Below are 8198 nucleotides of genomic sequence, written 5' to 3'. Positions count from 1 at the left end.
GTGAGGGTTCATCTCGTATTGTTTTCCTCCTTGCTTCCTCAACCAGACCCTTAAGTATTAAATGAGCGTGGGGAGCTCACCACAGAAGATTTTGCTGCCCAACCACAATGTCATGCCATAGGGTTAAGAAGGCCCTCCTGTGAGGGTGGCTCCTACGTTTGCTTGATTGGCTCCTAGTCCTTTGGAAAAGCTAGAGGCATTATGAACACCCAAGGACCTAAGCAGTAAGTGAGCAGCCCTTTGGTATTGTTTAAACAAATCTAGTTTCGTGACCAAGTGTTCGGGAAATGTTTGCAAGATTTGCGAACCAGCACCATACATGAATCCCTTAATAGTCCATTCATGCACAACACTGGGAACCGGTTCAATGTGTTTCTCAGTACCCTCTTTTTTGCTTAACATGATGGTACAGATGCTTTCTGTTTGTGTTTCAGATTCCAGCGGCAGTGGGGGAATGCTATGCTCAGCACTGTATAGAAACTGCTGTCCGCAGTTGTTTCAATGGGGTAGGTTCTGGATATTGTGGTTTTATTTCTTGGCACAGGAGCATCACATTCTAAACAGAGTTAAGAGTATATTTATTTACAGGTGTATTAAACTCACAACACAGAACACATGCTGTTGTATTATTTCACAAAAATCACATGCCCCTGATCGCACATCTCGTTAAATGTAGGAACAAGACAACCACTGTACATGTATTGAAAACCCAAGGTTTCGGGAGATTGAAAATAGCAGCGGCAAATATATCCGCAAGTTTCAAAGTTCTCGGCTTACACATCTAGGCTTCCTGAGTGAGTTCTTCGGTGTGTCTAAAGCTAGATATACTTAGTGAATCTGCAGGGTGCCTGTGGGCGTGTACCATAGTAGGCATACACTGGTGTATGATTTCTTTGGGGCATATTTACAAGGGCTTCATCATAAAACCAGCGCCCTATTTACAAGAGGGTGCTAACATGCATAATCTCATGTTAGCACCCTTTTTCCCAACGCCTCACTTTGCATCTCCAATGAGATGCAAAGTGGGCGTTACTGGGCGTACCCCGAATGGACTACCTTGCAAATTTCGCTGATGTTTACATCGCGATATTTACAAGGCAGCCCACATGATTTTAGCACACATTAGATTTTGGGGAAAATGACTGTTTTCGCCAAAACCTAACGTCTGCTAAAATCCTGACTTAGCCATCCCTAACATTGGGGGTGGATTATGCTGATACGACCCTGTTGGTCGTATCAGCAAGGTTATCGTCCTTTTGCAGGGAACATCGCTGGAAAACCAGCGATGTTCCCTGCAAAAGGGCGATAACCTCGCTATCTCTGGAATTTTTATCGCCCTGGAGTAACGTGTTGTTAATAACGCGCTACCAGGGCGATAAATACCAGAGATAGCCTGCGATAATATAATTATCGCTAAGCACCGCCAGCGATAATTATCGCTTGCCGTTGTTAATATGCCCCTTTGTATTTTATTTAGCGCGTTAGACCTGACCATCTTTGGCATGGGATTCCCTCATTTTGTTTGCCTTCACTACCCTATTTCGTTGAACTTCAGTTTGGGAGCAGATAAAGAAATGTTTCTTCTACTACTTGCTTGGAAAGAATAAACTGCCTGAGCCGAATAAAGCAAATCTTCAGGAAGGACCACGGGTTCAGCAGAGGACATCGCCTCCCTCCCTCCTGGCAGAATTCCACCCGCCATACTTGAAAATCCCCGCCAGCAAGGTGGGATCACTGCCTTCAGTGGAGCGGCCACTGTAGCTGCTCTATTGAAGGCAGTAAAGATTTACTGAGTGGACATATTCGATGCACTTGCTTTGCCAAGCTCTTTTGTTTTTCACAAAGAAACTCCGAACACAGTAGTTTTATTTAGAAGAAGAAAAAAAACATGACGTCGACATGTAGGGCATTTTCTCCCTCTACTTGTGGGTCATTTGCAAACTCCATGCCTCGCAGGTAGGGAAATCTAGTGTTGGTCGCCTAAACCTGCGCTAATTAATCTGGAATGATTATCCGTATTACCTGACAGCCCTCTGGTAAAGTGACTGTCTGTTCAAAGGTTTTTAATAACACAGCTAAGGTTGGCTCCACCAATGGAGTCCTAGCATTTCCCCAACACTGAACACAGTGGGAGAACCAGTAGTATGGTGGGACAAGAGAATTGTCAATTATGGAGGTCTCTTAATGTATGTTCTATTATCTTGTCAGATTAGAGGAAATATTAATCTACTTTGAGCAAATTAAACTGTGAATAGAGCCAAAGACATTCAAGTCATGAGGTACACTGACAGAATATCGGAACCAAAAATATTGTGTGGACAGAATATCGTGTCCAAAATTTTGAGGACCAAAATATTGAGAAGGTCAGTGCAAATAGGTAAGTACAGATTTACTATTCTTAACTCCAGATCTGCGAACTTTGAAGATATATATCATCAATGTACATATATGTGGATTTATTTATAAATATATATATATATACATAGTAAAACTTTTCTCACCAATAGAAATTCACAATAATTTTTGCCTCAATATTCTTGACACAATATTTAGTCCCACTATATTTTTGGTTCCAATATTCTAAACACCGTCTTGGGACTTACCTTTTTTTTTATATAGCGTCTAATCTAATACTGTTTTATATATTTCAGGTGCTGGAGCCAGGAATAAGTGAAGATAAATTCTTGCTCTGGCTTCGTTCTGAACCCTACATTCTCCTCTGGCTTTCCACCTGCCACAGACTGTCGATAACAGAAACTATTACTCACAACATCAGATGCGGCGTATGCAAGAATTTCCCCATTACTGGCTTAAGGTGTGTCCCACTAGCAGTGCTACATGGTGGATTTTCCCTATCACAGAATGTTAAGGACTTTGGTATGCAGACTAAAATGGGTTTATAGCCCACTGCCTACTCGTCCACGTGCTATAGTATTTGTATATTGCCATTTTGGTTTAACACCCCAATGAAACACAGAAAATCAGGAAACCGATAAGATTGTCAAGGAGGTTTCCTCCTTTTTATTACAAAGAAAGTCAGTGGGGTGGTTGAAAGAGGAAAAGAGGTGTATTCTTAAAATAGACATTAAAGGCCGGCTTTAGAACTGGTGGTCGTTGGTGTGACAATCATTATTGGCACCCCCACCCCATAACCTCCTCCTCGAATTCCCTCACTATCACTGGACAAAAGTGCCCCTTATCTTTCCAATCATAAATTATTGCTAAACACAGCGCACCCTCTGAGGTCAGCATCCCCCTCCACAGGTCAGTGCACAGTGCAGCGCACCGGTTGCACTGCCCTAAAGCCGGCCCTGTAGACATTCTCCATGCTAACACACACTGGGGTATCCAGCCCTGAGGTAGAGGCTACCGCACCTGGACAGTACACTAGAGCAGAAACTTGAAATACACTATATTGGATCATACACCCATTGACATGTTAGGTGAATCTTGCCTGTAACCCAGAGACCTCCTTCCTTTGACCAAGTCCTATGACCTCCCTTTGTGGAATGCAGGTGAGGGCAAGGCTTTTATGAAGCAGAGGAATGGTCGTGAAATTCGCATCATTCACAGTGGGAGATGGGATGCAGTGCAGTTCCATGTTATTGCCTCATTTCTTTCCTGCTTAATACCCTAATTATCTTCAAAGTTGATATTCGCTGAGCATTATGATCCTTTGAGTTCTCTACAATATTTGTGTCTGTGAGACTTTCTCTCAGGTGGTCTCGAAGGGGAGAGGAGTGTCCGTGACCGTCGCCAGTAACAAGCAGCAATTTTCCAATACTATAAAGTGTTGGAGCGATCGCTAGTGGCTGAGATTAATTCAACAATCTATTCCGTCCACCGCCTGTAGTTTGTTGTTGTTCACTCCCTAAGTGTGGCGGGCATGCCCAGAGGTGAGTGCCACAGATCTCAAGTTATATCTCCCTGACGAGGTTTAAGCAGGCTAAACCCACTGGGGTGGTTGTGTTTCCGTCTAGAGGGGACCTGGTCTGGCAGTTTGTGCTGGACTGTTGCAGTTGCCGAAGGACCATCATTCATTTGCATACGCCTGGTGTCTTCTAGACTAGTGTAGTCGGTGAAAAACAATGGTGTGGAATGTGGCCCGAAGCGATTGCTGAGATTGTTTTATGCATTCTTTCCTTCACTTTGTTCTTTGTTGCCCTGATAGCAACATGCATCCGTGGCTCACAATATCATTATGAAAGGTCCCAGACCTTATGAGAATCTTCTTCCCCCATCCCCAAATAAACATTTTCACTACTACACAGACATAAGTCCAGAGGGGACATGCTTGCTAGGTGCTTTCACCTCAGGGAGATCACCATGGCGGGAATGCCATTTCAGCAGAAAGCAGCCAGGACTGAGTGCAGATGCAGGTGGGTTGGTGCATGCCAGTCGGTGCTCTCTGGGGGCCTGGTGAGTTGAAGGTGGCACCAGGGGACATTTTTTGGGAATCTGGTGTGTGCTCCTCCTGCTCAGAGGTGGACTTCAATGAATGCATGGCTCTACTGTAAGTTCTTTTTACCCATGCTGCAATGGCGGCAGAGGGATTCTTTAACTGAATGTCATTTACCGTCATGCATTGCAGTAGTCCTAGCACAACATGTGCCAATGTGTACCACACTCTCGGCGGGTCTTGGGCTCAAAATTCCACTGACCTGATAATTCTCGCCTCGGTGCCTATTCCAATCATGGAGTCCCACTCTGCAACTCTGGGCAATAGCTTGCTTGATCTCCACAACGGCCCCCACAACGCTAAGGATGCCTGGCCTCCACCTTGGGGGTGCCCAGGAGTGGACACCTCACAGGGAAAGCCAGGATGGGTTCCACAGCGGTATTCGTACAAGCGCCTTGAGACCCTTGCGGGTGAGTAGTGCGCTATACAAGTATCAATTTACAATTACTCTCTGAGGTTCCTCAAATGGCCCCTGCAGAGCACAAAGAAAGGCTAATATTAGATATTTGAGCTGCTGGGATAAACCAAGTTTGGTTTGGTATTTCACTGCAGTTGAATATCTTCTACATGTACCCTCCCTTCATGGAACCAGTATTCTCCTCTGATGAATGGCAAAACCATGAAACACACGTCTAAGGAGATTTGCAGTATGACTGAGCAAGTATTTGAATGCAAAAAATAATCTTCAGTACTGGTAGCGCAATAAACTGTATTAACAATAGTTAGTTGCGAGGGGAATGACGAGTGAAAGGTTTAATCTCTTCTGACAAGAAACATGAAATATATTTATTGGAAGAATATTCAGATATTCTATGCTTGACTTCAAAAACCGGTGGGCCGACAGGGTGGGTGCCAATTTCACTGACCGTGGGGCCAGCTTTGCTCCTGGAGACCTGCTGGCTATGTTCCTACTTGCAACGCTTCCAAGTAAACAATGCACAAACAAATGTTTTTAAAATATGCTTCAAGTACACTTTAAAACCATGGGGCTTATTTACAGGGAGTTAACCCCACCAGAACGTCACTTTTTCTAAGATTCTGGTGGCGTTAAGTCCTTCGCCTTATTTACAAGGAGGCGTTAAGCCACTTAACGTGGTTTTACGCCACCTTGTAAATAATGCTCCTATTCACACAGCACTTAGGGGAAGATTTAAAAGGCCCCTGCGCCACCAGTACGTCACTTTTTGTGACGTACTGGAGGTGCATTTCACTTCTTCATATTTAAAGGAGAGAAAAAGCCACCCTATGTGACTTTTACTCTCCTTGTAAATATGGACCCTTCACATGCAGCACTTTGTGTGGAAGGGACGTTCCAGGGTGTTGCTGTGGGTGTTTTCATGCAACACCCATGGAACGAGACACGTTTCCAGATTAACGAGGAATCGTAAATCTGGAAATGTGTGTCAACGCTAGGAGGCGTAGCGAGGTGAAACGAGGAAAAATGTTTTAATTTCTCCTCGTTCAAAGCGAGCTGCATTCTACAGCACGCATTGAAAGAGGAAAATGCCCTTCCTGCACAAAAACAATCAACCCACAAGGATGCCTGCACCAGCGCATGTCTGCAGTTTGTGCATCAGCGCAGGGGGAAGCCCAGGAATGCAACATATTGTAAATATGTTGCATTCCTGTGCTTTGGAAGTGCCGCAGCGTGGCATAGCCAAAGGGCTTGCATTGCCGCGCTGCAGCACTTCCTTGTAGATCTGCCACTTAGTGTGAAAGGGGCATGCAATAGGGGTTTCATTGGGCGTTACGCCACAACACCCATAGCTTTTTGATGCTGCCTCATATTTACAAAGTATGGGGCAGCGTCCAAAATATTGCCAGGGAATACCTGGGCTTAAGCAGGCAATACGAGGAGACATTTTTCATTTCTCCTCTTATTTTGCTCTTTCCATGTGCGCTGCAAACATAGAAACAGCAAATCACCTGTAAAGTTTGTTTATGGGCAGGAAGGTGCAGTAAGGTGTCCCTTCCTGCACATAAATAACCACCCCTGCAGCACAGGCACCCTTGCAACATGGCACACGGGTGCCTGCCTTGGGGTGAGGCAGCTTCTTTAGCGTCAGCATTAAGGGGGGGAATGCAGGCATGCACCGCATTCTTGTAAATGCTGCGCATCTTTGCGTCTTGAAACTGACTGAGTGGGGCGTTACCAATTGTGGCGTAACACCGCGCTCCGCCAGTTTCTAATAAATATGCCCCCATATTTCTTTGCTGTGTTTATATAGAGGCGCTGTGAGTAGGAACATGAACAGTAGGTTTCCAGCAACATCCCCTGCTCCCTCCCTGTCAGTGAAGCCGGCCCTCAACTTGCTAGCCCACTGGAGCGCCATGTGGTCAGCCTGGCCCTGCTAGAATCAGGGAAAGGGCAGATCCACAAACAGACAACATTCCATCCACCACAACACTCAGCCGGGCACAGGGCACACAGGATACTACACCATCCTATGAAACTAACATCCCTCTCCCTCCAGTTTCTAAGTCAACGCACACACTCACAAAATAGATTTAAAAACCCTTAGCTAAATTAATACAATCAGCCAAAGAAATACCACTCGATCGAATGTCCTACCTGAACACTAAATGCATGTGTTCCAGCACTGCCAATTCCAACAAATCATAAATATGTGACTTCTCAAAAGCTCATTCTCTAACCAAGAAGAGTGTTTTAAATTTATCATATGTGCCACCGTTATTCCTCCACCGCCCCCCCTTCACTTCAGGCCGCCACTCTCAACTACAAATTGACAGCGCTATGAGACTTTGGTGGTATATTGGAGTGTGAAAATCCTGCACTAATTAATATATACATGACATTTTGTGATGTTTTCAAGCCTGAGAGTTAATTTAATCTTTTTTGTTCTATGTGACAGGTATCGCTGTTTAAAATGTTTGAACTTTGACCTTTGCCAGGTCTGCTTTCTTACTGGCCGTGGTGGTAAGCAGCACAAGAGGACACATCCAGTTGTAGAGCACTGCCTGCAGGTAAAGAAGAAACAGACTGGACCTTCTCATCCACTCTCCTCTTGCTGCTTTACTTCTTTTGTACAACAATGCCGGTTGGATGCCACATAATAGTGCACCTCATCCACCTCTAACAGCTACATGTGAAATACTAGTGGGCGTTTTCCTATGAGTTTAGGAGAGAAGGATGCAAAATTGCAGTATATTCAAAATGCTATAATACTGTTGAAAATGAGGCAACACATTGAGTGTTTGTTAGAAATGGTGGTCTCTAGTTGGCAGTTTGTTACCCTGTCCAAGTAGTAATCCTTCTTCACAGTCAGGGTAAGGGGTATACACTCCTAATATAACCCTTGCTCATCCTTTGGTAGCTTGGCATGAGCAGTCAGGCTTATCTCAGAAGCAGTGTGTAAAGCATTTGCACATAACCAGCAGTAATACAGTGAAAACACTATAAAAAGACACAACACCAGTTTTAGAAATATATCCAATATTTTATCTGTGCATAACAAGAACAAAACGATAAAAATCCACCATACAGTTCTTAGAAATACCACTAAGCAAAAATAGACTTAAGATTACAGTTCCTTGAAGACGATAGCTCCGTCTGGGACTATCACAGTGTTGTGAACAACAAATCCAAATAGTTATGGCTGACCGGGGCTTTGCGGGCCAGCTACTGTGTCAGGAAGACCCACAAATGGTACCTTTAGAAATGCAGGGAGTCGGTGGCATTATGATGACCTCGAGAAGCCGGTGTTGAAAGGTGTCTGTT

General features: G+C 44.5%; 1 long non-coding RNA gene across 1 annotated transcript; it reads left to right on the top strand.

The window, feature by feature from the left end:
* Positions 1-441: 441 nt before the first annotated feature.
* On the top strand, positions 442-7444 carry LOC146858152 (uncharacterized). Its single transcript, XR_014979658.1, has 3 exons — positions 442-506; positions 2652-2815; positions 7333-7444. It is a non-coding gene; the product is annotated as an uncharacterized LOC146858152 (long non-coding RNA).
* Positions 7445-8198: the final 754 nt, after the last annotated feature.

This window comes from Triturus cristatus, chromosome 3_2 (genome assembly GCF_964204655.1).
Source record: "Triturus cristatus chromosome 3_2, aTriCri1.1, whole genome shotgun sequence".
Classification (NCBI taxonomy): Eukaryota; Metazoa; Chordata; class Amphibia; order Caudata; family Salamandridae; genus Triturus; species Triturus cristatus.
The sequence above is the reverse complement of the archived record's forward strand: the minus strand, read 5'-3'. Positions and strand labels throughout refer to the sequence as shown.